Genomic DNA, 19,025 nt, shown 5'->3' on the forward strand with positions numbered 1-19,025 from the left:
AGATCAATGTGTGTGCTAAATTTTGTGAGAATTGGTTAAAAGATGAGGGAGCTATTCAGTAATATTTGTAAAGGGTCAACCAACCTATCCCCTGATTCCTGTATACCCCTTTAAAATTTTGTTTCATCTCCATAGTATAAAGACTTGTAATAAGAACATGAATTTGATAAATTTGAAGAAAAATTTGAAACAAAATAATTCCCCACTATGGGTAACATCCTTCTTGATACCACCCCCCCCCCCCCATCCCCTCCTTCTCAAATCAGTTCCTCTGACATTACCCATTCACCATTTACACTTCCCCAGCCAACATTACATGATCTCATAACAACCTGATTGTGGAAGAATACATAAAGGGCTTTGGAATGACCTTCCCATAGAATCGAGGGATGCCCGTTACTCGAATCACTCAAAGCTTCCCTCAAACTAACCTTTAAATTGTTTCCTTTTAAATTTTAAGTATAATTTTGTCAATATCAAACGAATATTCCTTTATTTTTTCAAATTGGCAACTTGGTAAGTAAATTTTTACAAGGGGACAACTTTCCCATAGGCCAGTACTTAATTATCAGGGATTTGTGGTTTTCTCTCAAGTAACCATTCACCTGGGGTAATAAGAAAAAAGAAATAGTTTGAAATAAAAGTTTTGAAAAAATAAAATTTGAGCCATTTTATGTATTGGAGTACATGGAAGAGTAGTCTTTGCCTTGCATCACTATGTCATCACATATGCGGCCAATTTGAAGTCTCCAAAAGTATAGTGGTTACCAATATTTACAACTTTTAAAAATTCATAACTTCCCTCTGATTTATCTGAAACTGTTCAAACTTTCAGCTATCAAATTTTCTGATTTTTCTTTTTTCCTCTAAAAACAAGATTTTATTTAGGTTGGATTCTCCCTTAAATATCTTCTATCAAATCTTCCTCAAAAATCCTTGGTGAGGAAGATTAGCCTGTTCATACTTTGGTATTTCTCCCAAAATCAAGTTGTGATGAGATCATGCAATTTTTGCTGGGGCTCTCACCCTCACACACACCTTTCAGGTTACTGGAACCATATCCTCCTCCTGTACTTCTACTCCATAAGGACAGTCGCTGACAATCCATGATCCAATGACACAGAAGGCCGTCTGCATTTGAAACCAACAAATGCTCTCCTGTATCTTGCTTATGGCCTAGAACTGATAAGACCCAAACAAAAGGTTAGACACTGGATGGATGACGCAAACTTCAATGAACCAAGGTAGTAAAATAGTCATGTGAAAACGCATTTGCCCCCTTTTGGCCCTAATTTCAGTACCGTAAAATCAATCCCTACACTAAAAAAAGGCAGAAAAAAAATAAAAATCTACAAAGTATACTTACCCACTTCCACTCTGCTCCTCCTTCACAAACTTCATCCCTCTTCCCATGCCATTCTACCCTCAGTCAACCTCTAAACAAAGTCTCCCAACTACTACATTATCTCTAATTCCTTGCCCTATACTCAACGTCTCCAATCCTTCCCAAAATGATTAACCTCTACATTAAACATGTTTGCTATTTCCTCTACATTATAAGATCATACTAATGACCATCGTGAATCAACACATCTCACTCAAAATGAGTTATTATTTTAAAAATGCACACAAATCATCATCTAATGTCGGCTAACATCAGTTTTAATTGCTTTTCTATACACTGGTTAATGTAGAAAGATACCTAATCACACATACTATTCCTGATTTACAAAACATGAGTGTCCCGATTTTAGGTATGAAATCTCAATTTCTGTTTCCATGGTTATCGCACATGGAGTTCAATTCAAGATATTCCCCCCCCCCTCCTTTCAAATCAAATTCTTAAGATAGATAATGTCCCTGCACATATATTTCATCTGTGGATAAATATGAATTGTCCTTGCATATAGAGTTCATCTCCAGATAGATGTTCCCCATCCTTTTCATGTAGAGTACTTCTCAAGATAGATATGCATTGTCCTTGCATATTTTTTTGGTGAAATGGAGATGTGGAACAACATCTGGAATTCCGCAGGCTTTGAATTCTATGTGGATTTAGGTTTGATTACATTTGTTATGTAGTTTGGAGCCTGACCGATTGAACTAACATCTTAAAATTAAATTCTTTGACTTTCTAGAAGCAGTTGAGCTCCAAGAAGAGGTATGGTAGTCAACTGAACTTTGTTAAATGGTAGACAAGTATTTGCATGTTAACTTTAAGTGATTATACTCTTGTAAAGGGACTGCCAATGAAACAAAAAAATTGTGATGCCATTTATTACCTATAACGGTTATTTTGCCATGATTTTAGGATTTTTTTTCCCAAAAATTAACAGTTTTCCCTTCAGATGTTTTTACAGGTCTGTTAATTGCATACTTTCCAAACTTAACTAAACTATGTATGCAAATGTTTGTGCATCAAACATGCCCTCATCAGTTACTTTCCCACCAGTGTGAGACACATAGCTACATGTACCATCGGAAATCTAGGACATATTGCTACACAAAGAGAGAAGACGGGGAAGGGCACTGGTAGATATATCCAATTATCATGTAAATAATTTTTTTTTTACTTTTATCAATATTTAGATATGCCAGACCAGCATGGAGTACCAGAATTCATTTTCCGGCCTGTCCTCAAAAGGAAGGAGCTTATAAAAACTGGCGGCAGAGACTACTGACTCAAAGGCATAAAAGGCAATCTGCATTGAGCAGAAGCATATTCCTCTAGTAAACTACAAGGAGGAAGTGACATAGCGTCCAAGAAATTCAACAAGGGAGATGCCCTAGATGAGTTCCCAGCACTGACAATTTAGTCAGTGCTGACATCTTTAATGAAATACCCCCAAGATACCAAGTTGAGACCGAGTGGTGTCACGCCATGGAAGAGATGGGGCTAGAAACCACTGATGTCAGTAACTAAGGGGAACTATTACAGGTGGTAAGACACTTTGTCCTTTACTATCACTATCAAGCTACAGAAAAGACACCAAAATTGCAAAAATTGACCACTTAGGAAAGGCAAGAAGCCTAAAAAACAAGATGAGTGTCCTTCATCCTCACATTCTGTGGGCGCATCATGGTCTAGTGGTTCTGACTCTTTCCTATCAAACAGAGCGTTGTGGATTTTTAATCATCCTAGTCAAGGTGTGTTTTCCTTCAGCATGAAATTTGCCCACAATTTACTGCATTTGACCCAGGAGAGGGGAATGCATGCACTGAGAGCCAGTGATGGCAGATCGAGCTAATGCTGGAATAATATAGCAAGCGCTCCTCAGGAACAAAAGCTCCATAAATCCAGCTATTATTTTTTTTCTGGGGGGGGGCTAAAAACCATTATATATATAGAGAGAGAGAGAAATCATTCCTCATTCACCTAGAGTGGGAGTAGGACCAGTGGGGGGGGGCCAAAAAAGGTTTTCAAGCTCGTCGGGGGAGGGGGGGGGAGGGGGGGGGGCAGGGCTACGTCCTTTGCATAGGTTGTGACTAGTCAGGGGGGGGGGCAGACTGTCCCCGTACCCTAGTGACGAGAAACATGTCTAACTAGGCATGACCACTGCCTTCAAGCAAGGGTGTGACCGAGAAGGCAGGGCCAGCGAGAGAGTGGGTAAGAATAGAGCAGGGTTCAAATGAAATAGAATTGAGCATTTGCAAGATGAGAGAAACCTGACCAGAAAATTGTGATAAGAGTAGTAGGGTCACGGCCAGTTAACAGCCAATAATGATCAGTACATGAGAAAGAATAATGGGCAAAACAATGCTATAAACTGAGACAAATTTCAGATAATAGAGTTGTATTTGTGATAGCTTAAGACAAGGAAACATTCTCTCCCTCTTTCTATTACAATTACATGTGCTTCAACTAGATAAATTACACCCAGTCATAAACTGCCTGTCTCAAACGGGGCAGAAATTACAGAGACAAAGGCTAGGTATGGGCATTCTGTCCTAGTTCTTGTACGTAGCAGCTCAAGCTAACTTGTTGAAGTCAGTTGTCTGGATATTCTTAGAGCCATAGCTGCAAAGAGCCAATTTGTTTACTTGCATCCAGTAATCTTATCGTATTGACTAGACACTGCCCAACCGGGAGGGGGGGGGGTCGCTCTGTGAGGAGAAATAAGCCACATTTCTTCGATGTAATAGTGGTCTGAGCTGGGTAGTAAGAAGAGGTAGCCAGAGTGGGTCAGTTTGGGAGAGAAAGGCTTCACTCAAAAACTAAGAATGCCTAAGAATCATCGAACCTAGTCAAAACGCATAAGGAGAGTGGTGGTGCCAGGCTCCAATATACATGTACACACAGCTCAGGAATTCATCTGCAGGGTAAACCTTGCCCACAGAAGAGCTCTCCTTCCTAAATCTAACCTTGTCCAAACGGATGAAAATAAGTCTATGTCTTCCCAGTGGAAAAATAGTCATGCCCAAAGATACTGTTGTGTATCGTTGTGGGGAGGGGGAAGGGGGAGGGGGTGAGTAAAAACCACTGCCTTGGAAATGGAATGCTCAATTTAGACCATTGACTTTTAAGTTCTATGATTCACAAAGGTAATGTACAGGGACCACCCAGTTCCAGTATGCAAGTGGCTATTGGAAAATCATTTTTGGTTCCTAACTAATTATTGAATTATCCTCTTCATCAATGAGGGGAAGGTCTACCAGCAATGACATCTGAGATTGTCATCAGATGGACCATCTAGCTGCCCCTCATCTTTACAGTGTGGCAGAGGGCTCAAGGCACCTGTCTCCTTCATGGCAGGAAATCTGAGGGAGGCCAGATTTGGAAAGGCATGCTAAGGGTCTACACAACTCAGATGGTACCAGGATAGCAGACAAGGCCTACAAGAGAAGGAGATGTGACCAAAACAAACAGCAGTTCAGGAGCGATGGACTCATGACCTTAAAGGATTTTGCTTAGCTGTGGCATGGGGTCAAAGTAGGGCTTTTAAGACACCAGGATCCGGACACACATGAATTGACCCATAATGTAATAAACAAGTTTGAGAACTCAAGAGCTCACTCATCTTTTTATTCACCAGTGAAAAAAAGTTGCTCACCTATATATAGGGAGAAGGATGCCTTGTCCTCTTTCATTTCAGTTCTCACAATTTCTAACATCTGCAGAAACAAAATCTTGACCATCTTTACCACAAGGCCAAACTTTTTGCCAAATACCGGAAGTACTGGAGCATTGTGGCCCAGTGGATTGGTCTTCTGACTTTGAAACAGAGGGTCGTGGGTTCGAATCCCAGCCATGGCGTAATTTCCTTCAGCAAGAAACTCATCCACATTGCTGCACTCAACCCAGGTGAGGTGAATGGGTACCCGGTAGGAAGAGATTCCTTGAATGCTTGAGCGCCAAGGCAGCCCAGCTAAAGCCAGGGTTATAATAGCAGGGCCCGCTGGTAGAACAGTATTTGAAACTGAAGTGGCTACCCTGAGTAAATATACCTATTTTTTCATTATTATTATTATTGGTGAAAAATTGAAGTTTTTCACACTGAAATATTTTCACTTTTTTTGCTATGATATAACCATTTACCACAGCAACACAATCTCCAACACATGCAAAAAAATGTGTGCCACATTTCATGATCCCCAATATTCATACCTAATTAAACTATGGTAATTCCTTTAGCCATAATATGTTACCATGCAAAACAATTTTTGACATACCTTTATTCCAAAAATGTGTCTAATTACCTAATGACCATTGTTTGGGTCAAATTTCCTGGGCATTGTTTAAAACCTGAGGGAGTTTTTGATCTGCAAGATTTGAAATAGACCAACCACCAAACCTACCGCCTGATCAAACACTAGTGGCAATTGCTATATACTCCTTCAAACTAACTTTGGCAATAATCGGCAGAAATTGACTTCTCTCGGCTTGAAATTCCTCTCCTCCAGGGCATAGCCAGCTTGGAACAACCAGGGCCAAGGCAGAATCTGCCTGGGTCATATCCCAGCAATCGAAATTGGCTGGTCGAGCTGGAGCTGGAGCTCTCACACTCAAAGCCGGATGCGATTTTCTCTGATAGGGACCAATGCTGCTCTTCCACAGTTCCACTCCTTATTCAGACACAATGGTAAGTGGACAACTGACAAAAAATGCCTCATAATCAAAAGATATATGCAAATTAGAATACTATGCAAATCAATTTACATACAAATTTTCCTTCAGAATGAATTGAAAAATGTTCAACAAGTATGTCAGTTCTTTTTGTTAATCATGCAGAACATACAAACTAATTCATTAATATGCAAGAGGTCAAGGGCAAATAATATGCAAAAATGCAAACTAAACAATTTAGATGAAAGAAGCTGAAGCCTAATTAATAAAATAAGACAAAATAAAAGGCAATAGCATCAAGAAGATAGAAACAAAGCCAATGCCAAAACCCGGCATCAAGGAGGTCTAAAAACATACCAGATAAAGTAAAGGAAATAATGGCTTAACCCTATCTAGGCCGGGGTATTTTGGGAGTTCATATGGGCTTGAGATCTCGGCCGTCGACTGCGTGATCGCGCCAAAAATTGGCACGCATGTTGCCTGGGACATAATCTACAAATCGTATAGTAATTTATTTTATGCAAATCGCTATTAAGTGATTATACTAATTTATGCATAATTAGTATGCAAAATCATATTTTCCTCTTACTCCCTAAATAAAGCTCCAAATGTACTAATTTTTGGTATAGAAACTTTTTGTGGTGTTCATAACAAGTGTACATGAAAAAAATTGCGATATCAAATCACTTTCTTATGTATTATATTGTTTTTTGCAATTTCTTATGTATTTCTTTGGTTTTTACCTTTTGTTTTTCATTGTTTTTTCAATGAAATTTGTTGGGGACTCTTCTGAGATAATAAAAAGCATAAAATAAATACATTTCGACAAGCCAAAATAAAAATAATCATACATTTATGAATTTTGGTTGAAAACACAATTTGCATTGACTTTGTACACAAACCCATGTTTTTGAGCAACTTTTGGTCTGACATGCACTTACATAATGTTGCATAATTTCGGAACACTCAAAAGTTGCGCAAGACCTGAAAGTAAAAAGTCAGCGAGCGGCGCAGTCAAAAAAATTTCACGTGGCAAAAATATCACGCGATTCATTGAGGGAAGCCTCCGACGCCCCCCCCCAGCCTAGATAGGGTTAAAAGTTTCTCTGAACAATAGAATGGGCAAAATAAGGAACCTAAACCTAAATACTATAAAGCCTCAGAAGGAAAGGGTTAACGACAAAACCATTAAATATCAAAACAGAATTACATTACAACCAATTCAAAAGAAAACCTGGCTGCCTTTCTGTATCTGATGGTGGATGGAGAATGGAAAGGAATAAATGGTGTCTCATTCTTCTGACGGGAAGATAACTGATAGGGTGCAAGTGACGCCTTAAAGATTGTGTTCATTCTTCAGAAAGGCGTGTAAGTTAAGAACCTAACCTAGCAGGTACTAAAGTAATTTAAATGCAGACCACTAATCAAAATGATAAGTCATATACACCTCTGTATATAGTCCATTCCTACAAAGAACATCCCAAAACTTGGTTATTCACCAACTTCCTCATAAATCATAACTACATAAATCATAACGACATAAACTATCCCGACCATGAAGGTGTGTAGAATAATCGTATGATCCCTGCACATTTCAATAATTTTGTCAAACATGCAATTTATTTAAGAATCCTAAAGCAAGCTTTGAAAAAAATTTGTAAAAAGAAGTGCATACTCACGGTAAGCCCTGAAGTCCACACAGCCCCAATAACCTACTCTAAGTATGTAGAATACCATTTGGATAACTTTTTTGAAGTACAGCCTTGCCAAATATTGCCATGTTACAGAAGTCATGACATAAAAAAGGTGTATTCTACATTTTTTGGCCAACCCTAAAAATCCCACAAAAAATAAATGGCAAATGCTTTTAAACATGACTTTCTTACCACCCTAATCCAATGAAATTTGCTTCTCATCCATCCAGTGTCGAAACCTGATGCCTGGGTCCTCACAGTCTAGGTGACAAGCAGGGTCCAGGAGAGTAATTGATGACCTCAAAAACAGAATACCTTCTGCATCATCTTCACATGAAATGCCAGAGATTGCCCTGATGGAGTAGAAGAAAAGAGAAAAATATTAAGCCTGGTAACCCATAGGGGCATGAGGGTGATATGTAAAATGAATATGGACCAGAGGTCTAAGTCAACAGAACCGAAGGATTTTTGTTCCGGGGGGGGGGGGGGGGCAAAGTCAAGGTAATCGGGACAAACATGATCTTACACTGGTGGATTCATATGGGGGTGGGGATGCACACCCCTTTTAGATTGAAAGATCAATTTACGGATAGCTTCAGTGAAGAAAAAGACCATTTGGGTGACAAAGCAATATTTAAGTGGTTGTTTTCCATTCTAAAATTATGTTTCAAAATTGCTTAAATAGATCTTTAAGCATTTTCAATCTATGAAATTTGTTTTTAATGTCCTGAATTAGAATTATGATTTTTGGCTAGATTTAGTTATAAAATAGAAGTATAACTGAAAGTGATCAACACCCAATGCCATTACTATGGTTTCCCACATGTTTAGAAAATCAATTTTGCAAGTCTACCCCAAGATGAACGTATATGGCAACTTTCATGTGCACTAGCAAAAAAAATACAAAAGGGATCCTAAATAAGGTTTCCCGGTTTTGGACAATATGTGGTTACCATATATGGTGAAACAATTTTTTTTTTCTTTGGACAAATGCAAAAATGTGTACTGCACGTCTTTAGCTCACAACAAATGAGTAAGCCAAATTTCATTAGAAATTATTCAAAAACTAATAAAGTTGTTTAAACTACAAGATTTTTCCTTAATTTTTCTCTCTATATGCTGTTACCATTGCAATACATTATCCAACACACACAAAGAAGTCTTGCACATCTTTACATAAAGACCAGTGGGCATGTTAATTTTATCAGTATTGGTTAAAAACTGAGATTTTTACCTAATTTTAACAATATATTTTGAGCATGGCAACATACTTTCTGTCACATGCGGAAAATATGTCTTGCAAATATAAAATCATTCTGATGACAGCAAAATCTAATGGTTTTTTTTGTATTTAGATACTTTTTCAAACATGAATCATTTAATCGATGAAAAAAAATGAATGTCCTGAACTATAGTTGTCAGATTGGTTTGTCACCAAAATGGCCATTAATGAAAAAGACCATTTTTGTGACAAAAAAAATTGGTTTTGTTTTCAAACATTTTTTCTTCTTTATGAAACAAAATCTATGAAGTTAATTTTTGAAAGTCATGATTTATTATTATGATGTTTGGATAGCCTTAGTTCTGAAAGACACTAGTGACAAAGCAAAATAAATAAGACCATTTTGGGCCCCATTTTACAAATGGTTACAATTGATCCGAACAATTATAACTCTATGGAAGTCCATCAGTGTCATAATCAATGTCCTTTGTCTGCAAAGAAAAGTGCTAAGAATTCTAAAGAAAACAATGAATGCACGAATATACATCATAGCTAGAAAATATTTTGAACAATCATGCATAACAGATGTTGACATTGCTGGCCATCCATAGCTACGAATGATCAGATCAATTAACTCTTTGTAAGATGGGGACCTGATGACAAAGCTTAAGTTTGTGAAAGTGGGTTTGTACATTTGGTTGTGTTTCAAAAAAATTGTGCTTTATTAAATATGAAGCTTTAATCTATGAAGTTAATAAATGGCCCCTGCGACTTCATCTGCAGGGGCATGAAAAATTTTGTTGTATTGTTTTTATTTTTTAATAGTTACATTTTTAAACATTATGCTTTTTAATATAAAACTTGAATTTTTTACTCTATGATGCTAACTTTTTAACGTGTTGAACTATAATTATTTTACATGCTACTATTCGTGTTTGTCTATCAATGGGTGGTCCACAAGGGTATGGTGATCATGACTTTTGTGCATTACTGCTACACTTCATCAGGCATCTATTAAACACCCAATATTATACGAGCAGGAATAGTAGCTAGTATCATTATCTGCAAAGAATAATTTCTCTAGCCTTGTTATAATTCATACATTTGCTCTATAGCCAGAGTTCTAAAAATACCATTTTGGTGACTAAGCAGGTTCGTAAAAAAAATTGTTGTTTTCAAACTTTGCGTTTTAACAAGACTTGAGGTATCTAATCTAGATGAAAAAAGAATTAAATGTCCTGAACGAAAATTATAATTTACAAATAGGCTCATTTAACAAGAAAAAAACATTTTGGCGACAAAGCTTAAGTTTGTGAGATTGTTCTTCATTTTTGTTCATGTTTTCAAACATTGAGTTTTTAAGAAAACTGGAAGAACCTGATCAAAAAATCTAATTTTTGAATGTCCTGTAATGTAATTATTATGATTTAAGATAGCTTCAGTTATGAAAACAAAAATAGTGACAAAGCAATATCTTGTGGATTTTTTTTTTAGTTTTATTAATGTTTTCAAACTTTTTTTTTAAATGGAAGCACTTAATCTATGAAGTTATTTTTTAATGCCCTGAACTGAAATTATCTTTTTGACAGCCTTAACCCTTTGAACAATGAATTATTTGAGACGGCCGTGACCCATAATTATTTGCAGATATCCAGTTAATCAGCAAATTTAATAAATACATGACATTTGAAAAAGCGATTCTCATGATTTAAGCCCAAGCCATGCCAGTGGCACCATCTGCTAGTACCCCACCTGGCCAAGTTAACAAGCTTTAAAATCACTGCTTTGACAGAAATAAAATTCATCAATTTGTGTGTTATTGCACAAGCCTCAACATATATTTTGTCCATCTTTTATGCTAAAAACCTTACAAATGAAAGTCATTTATCATTGAATTATAAACTAACGATACCGGATGAATATCTCCAAGATGAGTTCATGTTTAAAAGGTCACGTGACATATAAAACCTTTGCTTTTCAAATAACATGACTTGATGCTGTTATTTCGGCTTTCGGTTCAAGGTGTTAATACTTCTGGGCCCCGTCTTACAAAGAGTTGTGATTGATACGATCAATCGCAACTTTGGACAGCCAGTAACGTCAAAATATTAACTGTTGTTTGTTCAAAAAAATTTCTAGATATAAATGTATATCCATAAATTCCAAATTTCTTGACAATTTGGTGTGTTCTCCTTTGTAATACAAAAGACATTATGCAAATTTTGGGTAGAAAAAATTATGACACTGATAGATTTCCATCGAGTTAAGATTCAATTCAATCGTAGCTTTTTGTAAGACAGAGCCCAGATAGTTCACCTAGAAATATTGACGAAATCAACGTCGCGGAGATAAAATGGCCCCTACCCTCTTTTAAGTTTATTTTTTCTTCAAAGCAACTTGGGTGAAAGCACATCATCCGCATTGCAATGTCCAGATACACGATGGGTATGTCTACCTAGCCTCTGCTCTGTTGCGTATCATCACAGATACGCAAGATCAAGATAAAATTTTTAATTTCATCTGAGAGATAAAATGTCATCTCAGAATACCAATTTCATTTTGAGAGAGAAAATTAAATATTTTACAGATAAAATTAACTCAGAATACTGCCCCTTATTTTTTAAGCTAATTTTGAATGTCTTTATTTGAAATTATGATTTTCAGATAACTTCAGTTATAAAAAAATATTTCAGTGGCGAATATAAATTTTGTGGAGTTATCATTTATATTTTCAAACTTCTAACATAATGTTTTAGAAATCTTAAGGCTTCTAATGTCCCGAACTATAATTATGTTTTTGGATAGCTTTAGTTCTAAAAAAAGACAATTTTTGTAACAAAGCAAGCTAGAGTGTCTTTTTTTCATTTGTGGTTTTGAAACATTGTGCTTTATCAAAACTTGAAGCTTTTTATCTTTGAAAAAAGAATGTCTTGAAATTTTATGATTTACAAATAAGCTTATTTATGAAAAAAAACCTTTTGGTGATAAACCAAAATTTTGTGCTGCTCTTTTTTTAGTTTATTTTTTTCATTTATTCCAATATGGGGAACTTTCTTATATAAAAGACAGTATAGTCTATAAACGACTTGCCATGTATTATTGCACAAGCCTCCACGTATATTTCGGCCGTTGTTTGTGCTAAAACCTTACAAATGAAAGTAATTCATCAACAAATTATAAACTGACGTTATTGAATGATTATCTCAAAAAAATTAAAAGGTCATTTGACATTTATAAGCCTTGCTTTTCGAGAAAAATGACTTGATGCAGGTATTCTAGCTTGTGGGTTCAAAGAGTCAATAAACTTAAAAGACAATTTTTGTAACAAAGCAAACTTTTCTCTTTGTAGTGGGGGGTCATGCATGGTGCTGTAATAAAAAATTGAAGCATTTAATCGATGAGAAAAAATGTCTTGAACTATATTTTTACAGATAGGATAATTTTTTAAAAAGTATTGGTGACAAAGCTCTATTTTGTGCGACTGTTCTTCAATTTTCGTTATGTTTTCAAAGTTGAAGTTATTTGGTGAAAAACAAGAATTTTGAGGTGTTCTTTTTTTTATTTGTATATTTTATTTCAAGATTGAGGATTTTGTTATATGTGACAAACTCTTTTAACTAAAGATGACTTTTGTTTTCACATTTGCATTTTTCAAGATTAATAACATGTGCTCTTTGTTTTGCCATTTAAATTTTTGGATAAAAAGACTCTGGATAAGGAAAAAAAACATTTTAAAGAGCAATTCCACCCAACTCAAGTTGATTTGAATAAAAACAGAATGATCAAACGAGAAAAATGCTGTATTTTATAAGAATTCTGAGCCATTCTTCACTCTCACTATATGAAGAAAAAAAATAGGAATTGCATGTCATTTCTGCAACCTATTGGGATTCAATATAGATGCTTCCTTGTGGTCAAAACTGCAGAAATAAATATTGTATAAACGTATTTCATAATAAAATATTAGATTTCTGGAGTTCAGCTTGGTGACATTTACACTGTATAGGCCTATGCCTTTAGGTGATATTTCTCACCTGACAACGCTGAACCTCATTTAATTGCCAGGCAGAGTTTAAATAACATAATATAGTCATAATTTTTACTGGTTTGGTATTTTTCCCAATAATTAATTAGGGTCTTTGGGGGAAGGAAATTATTTTCTAGTAAAAAAATATTCTGAAAATTGCTTAAATTACTGTCTTTCCTCTCTGCCCATGCTTGTCAACCATTTCACAGAATGGAAATTGTCCATTTTAAATTACTCATTTCAATACTTTTACTATATTCAAAATTCAATCGTCATTATTGTTATTTCCATGTTGCATTACCTCATATGAAATCACTAACTAATCAAAACACATGTCATTATTGTCTATTTCAAATTATATCTTTATTTTCATTTATATGTTTGTTATTTGATTTTTTCATGATTTTTTTCATTTCTTATGTAATTAAAAAAAAGGAGTGATGGAATAAAATCTTTAAAAGTATTTAAAAGAGATAAAAGGTGAATTGGGTATCCCATAGATAAAACAAATAACAAGTGATTAAAAAGAAGAGCTAAAAGCAGCTAAGTAATAAAAAAAAGGGTTATTTTTTTCTACCCATTACTTTATCAATGATTTTGTTGAATTGTTGCCTTTTGGTTGTTAATTGTTCCCTTCTGCCATTCTGGTAATGAATGACATTGTCTCATATAGAACTAGTTTAAATTTTTGTACAGGCTTCCTGGGATCCATGCTAATATCATACACACAAATTATATGAGCCAAGGTACAATGACTGCAGAAGGGTAAGATGAAAATATGTCACTGTGACCTTGGCCTTCGACCTTTTGACCTCAAAATAAAAAGGCTTCCTGGGATCCATGCTAGTATCATACACACCAAATTATATTAGCCTAGGTACAATGACTGCAGAAGGGCAAAATGAAAATATGTCACTGTGACCTTGGCCTTCGACCTTTGACCTCAAAATAAATAGGCTTCCTGGGATCCATGCAAGTATCATACACACCAACTTTATGAGCCTAGGTTAAGTTCATCTGAAGTAATCACGTTTACAAGGACTTCAGAAGGATACGATGAAAATATATCACCGTGACCTTTGAACTTTTGACCTCAAAATCATTAGACTTCCTGGGATCTATGCTAGTATCATACATACAAAATTATATGAGCCTAGGTTAAGCTGAAGTTTATCACGTTTACAAGGAAAAATTAATGGAAGAACGAATGCGCGTAAAAAAGAAAACATGTAATTTGACATTTTTTTTGGCCCAGATTACAATTCCAGGCATTGAGAGTGAACATACATATAAGGCAGATTTTGTGTTGTTTTAGTAAGCAACCCTCAAAAACCAATTTAATTGGTTGTTATCTGACTGAATGAATAATTACCAATTCCTTCAAAGAGATTTTAGGGATAGGGGTTACTACTGGATACCAATATGCAAAAAACATTCCAAAGATAAATACTTTTTGTCCAAGCTTCATGAACTAGCTCAATACACTTCAAAGTAATAATAACATTTCAAAAACTTAACCTGAGGTTAAGCGTTTGATGTTGATTCCCCCAACATAGTCTAAGTTCATTGACCCTAAATAACATTTGACCTTGGTCATGTGACCCGAACCAAGGCAGGATGTTAATCCTTATTTCCAAGTTCCATGAACTAGGTCCATAATATACTTTATATATATATACTTTTGATATCATCAACCACAACATGGTCAAAGTTCATTGACCTTGGCCATGTGACCTGAAAATCATGCACACTGATTTAATTACCTTATGTTAAGTTTTATGAAATAGGCATATAATCATGATGATATTTCACAAACTTAACCTTGGATATGATTTCAATGTCTTGCAGTCTTGCTCTATGTCCAGGCAAGGCAAAATTTATTACCTGACTTTACAATAAAAAGGAAATAGAATTACTAAAATCAGCTAAAATAATAAGTGATAATTAAAAAACAGTTAAAATAGTAAAATTTATGAAATAATAAAAAAATGAATGTTAAAATTATTCAAAAGCAGGTAGAGGTAATTAAGTGCATTTATTCATTAAAAAAAATCAACCACAGGCCAGTTCCACTGACTGATGGACGCAAAACATTTCACAACGGATATAGTGGAAAAGCAAAATTTCGCAGTGGCTTCATCTGTTTTCATCCTCTCCACACAACTGGATGAAATGGGCAAACAATGAAACCACAGTGGATGTATGCTTGATGGATATAGAGCATATGAAATATGTGTGCAAATAGTACACAATGATAGATAATAACATTTTCCAATGGATGCAATATTCTTTTCCAAGTGTTTTTAAAAGAGATATACAACCCAACTTCTCAATAAAGTTCAAATGAGTATAATCAGGTTTTTTTTTAATTAATTATCATTGATATATATACTTTTTTGTGTGTTATAATTTGTATTTCCCACTTTTATGTTCAATGTTTATAATATCATATACATCAGTTTCCAGTTTGGTAATTGGGACTGGGACAGAAATGCTGTTCGAAATATAATATTTTAATTGTGAATATATCTTGTAAACATATTGTTCAGCATAACAATGCCGAATATCTGAAAATATGACTTGATTAAAAAATAAATTTAATATCTTTACATATTCAGACAAAGATGCAAAAAATTTCATCACAAAAGGCAGAAAACAGAGATTGAATACATCTGATCTTTTTTACAAAAGTAAAAAAAACCCTGTAAAGTGCACCTATGTGCAGCTGATATAGCGTTATATTTGTCTTTATCAAAATACAAGATATTTTGGAAAAAATATTAATTTTGAATAACATAAAATTCAATAAAATTCATAGCTGTTTATATGGTTATAAACTAAGTCTTTATGTTGACAGATCAGTTTGTTATGGGACTGAGACAGCAATGCTGTTTGAAATATAATATTCTAATTGTAAATATATCTTGTAGACATATTAATCAACATAACGATGCTGAATATCTGGAAATATGATTTGATTAAAAAATAAATTTGATATCTATATATTCAGTTTCCAGTTTGGTAATTGGGACTTGGACAGAAATGCTGTTCGAAATATAATATTTTAATTGTGAATATATCTTGTAAACATATTGTTCAGCATAACAATGCCGAATATCTGAAAATATGACTTGATTAAAAAATAAATTTAATATCTTTACACATTCAAAGATGCAAAAAAAAATCATCACAAAAGGCAGAATACAGTGATTGAATATGTCTGATATTTTTACAAAAGTAAAAAAAAACCCTGTAAAGTGCACCTATGTGCAGCTGATATAGCATTAGATTTGTCTTTATCATAAAAAAAAATATATTGGAAAATTTTTTGGAATAACAAAAAATTCATAGCTGTTTATATGGTTAACAAGTGGAATGCCTCTGGCCGTCTCACCTGCATCACGCGGTTCAATATAGCAGCAGTGCTGACTTTGAATACTACTCTAACTCGCACAAGATGTTCAGTGATACATGGTTACTCTTATGTCCACTTTTTATGAACTAGACCAATAAACTTACAGAGATATGGTTATTCAACAAAAAAAAAACCAACATGGCCAAAGTTAATTGACCTTACATGACCTTTGACCTTGATCATGTGACTTGAAACTCGCACAAGATGTTCAATGATACTTGATTACTCTTATGTCCAAGATTCATGAATCAGATCCATAAACTTTCAAAGTTATGATGGTAATTCAACAGATACACCCGATTCGGCCAAAGTTCATTGATCTTTGACCTTGGTCATGTGACCTGAAATACGCACAGGAAGTTCAGTGATACTTGATTACTCTAATGTCCAAGCTTAAAGAACTAGACCAATAAACTTTCAAAGTTATGATGGTAATTCAACAGATATCCCCAATTTGGCCAAAGTTCATTGACCCTAAATGACCTTTGACCTTAATCATGAGACCTGAAACTTGCACAAAATGTCCAGTTATGCTTGATTACTATTATGTCCATGTTTCATGAATCAGATCCATAAACTTTCAAAGTTATGATGGGCATTCAACAGATACCCCCAATTCGGCCAAAGTTCATTGACCCTAAATGACCTTTGACCTTGGTCATGTGACATAAAACTCACGCAGGATGTTCAGTGATAATTGATTAACCTTATGTCCAAGTTTCATGAACTAGGTCCATATACTTTCTAAGTTATGATGTCATTTCAAAAACTTAACCTCAGGTTAAGATTTGATGTTGACGCCGCCGCCGTCGGAAAAGCGGCGCCTATAGTCTCACTCTGCTATGCAGGTGAGACAAACAAACTTTGTTTTGGAAATCAATTTCTTATGTATTTTATTGGTTTATGAATTGCTTTGTTTTTCAACCTTTTTTTTTTCACCAGATTTATTGCATAAGCATTTGAAGCATAATTATGCTAAAATCAATTGATTTCAGCTGTTTAAAGTAAAAATAATCATATCTTTATGAAGATGAGAAAACTTAATTTGCATTGACTTAGTACACAAAATCATGTTTTGGAACAATTTTGGTCTGACATGCACTTACAAAATGTTGCGTAATTTCGGAACCACATACCCGGGTGTCGTAAATTTGGTCTTAAAAAATAGACTTAAAAGACTTAAAAAGTATAATCTCTGTGAATGGCACGGTCAAAAAATTTCGCGCAACGTAAAGATCGTAGAAAATGTTGAGGGAGGGTTGATTCAATCCCCCCTGCCATTTTAGGGTTAAGATTTCAATGTTGATACCACAAAAATGGTCAAAGTTCATTGACTGTAACTGACCTTTTTCATGTGGCCTGAAAATCAAGCAAAATGATGAGTGATACACGATTATTTCAATGTCCAAGTTTCAGGGAAAAAGTCCATATACATTTTAAGTTATGAAATTTCAACGAGCACATCAATGATGTGGAGCTCATCCGGCATCTCGCAACACAATCTCACACAATTTTAATTTCAGCCCAGTTGACACTGTAGTGAATTATATTGGTGACATAAATTGAGGATATAGAATTGAAATTAATGAAGAAATGACATAGAAACATTTCTGATCTATGAACAAATTTCATATAAATTAAGTATTATCTAGTCAAAGTTTCTTAACTCTGTGTAGAACCTTGGTGAAGCTCTCAGATGGAACAAAAATAACCAAAATCAATCAAGAAATAAGTAAGCAATTTTTGTTAGTTTTGAAAATATATGAATAAATAGCAGATTCAATGAGTTTCAAAATTTAAATTTTGTATCACCACCTCGAGCTATAAATTAGACTAAATAATTTTCCCCAAAAAATTTCAAAATTTTGTGTACATGTTTGGTGAACCTCATGCAGCTCTACCAGATGGAAGAAAAAAAGAGGAATTTTCTGTGATTTATGAATACATTTCGCATAAATTAGCATAAATAATTTTCTACTGAAAATTTTCAAAATTCTGTGTAGTAGTTTGGTGGGCCTCATGAAGTTCTACCGGATGGAAGAAAAAATATCAAAATCTGTCAACAAATAAAGAAGAAGAGGCATTTTCTGTGATTTCTGAATAAATTTTGCATAAATTAGCATAAGTAATTTTCTACTGAAAATTTCAAAAATCTGTGTAGAAGTTTGGTGAACCTCATAAAGTTCTACAAGATGGAAGAAAAAAAGTAAAAATCGGTCAACAATTAAAGAAGAAAAAAGAATTTTATGTGAAATTTTTAAAATATGAATAAACTAATTTCGAATAAATTAGCATAAAAATTGTTCTGGTCAAAATTTCGAAATTCTGTGTAGATTGGTAAACCTCATGAAGCTCTACCAGATGGAAGCAAAAAATTCAGAATCAGTCAACAAATAAAGAAGCATTTTATGTGAATTTTTAAAAATATGCATAAATTTAGCATAAATTAGCATAACAAGTGGAATGCCTCTGGCCGTCTCACCTGCATCACGCAGTTCAATATAGCAGCAGTGCTGACTTTGAATACTACTCTAACTTGCACAAGATGTTCAGTGATACATGGTTACTCTTATGTCCACTTTTTATGAACTAGACCAATAAAC

At 34.6% G+C, this 19,025-nt stretch overlaps 1 long non-coding RNA gene across 2 annotated transcripts; it reads left to right on the forward strand.

Moving 5' to 3' along the window:
• Positions 1–450: 450 nt before the first annotated feature.
• LOC121409207 lies at positions 451–9,170 on the forward strand. Of its 2 annotated transcripts, XR_005969134.1 has the most exons (4): positions 451–1,244; positions 2,590–2,941; positions 5,902–6,080; positions 7,989–9,170. It is a non-coding gene; the product is annotated as an uncharacterized LOC121409207 (long non-coding RNA). The 2 variants fall into 2 exon arrangements; XR_005969133.1 differs by lacking the exon at positions 451–1,244 and having other exon boundaries at positions 2,368–2,941.
• The last annotated feature ends 9,855 nt before the right edge of the window (positions 9,171–19,025 follow it).

Source organism: Lytechinus variegatus, chromosome 2 (assembly GCF_018143015.1).
Source record: "Lytechinus variegatus isolate NC3 chromosome 2, Lvar_3.0, whole genome shotgun sequence".
Taxonomy (NCBI): domain Eukaryota; kingdom Metazoa; phylum Echinodermata; class Echinoidea; order Temnopleuroida; family Toxopneustidae; genus Lytechinus; species Lytechinus variegatus.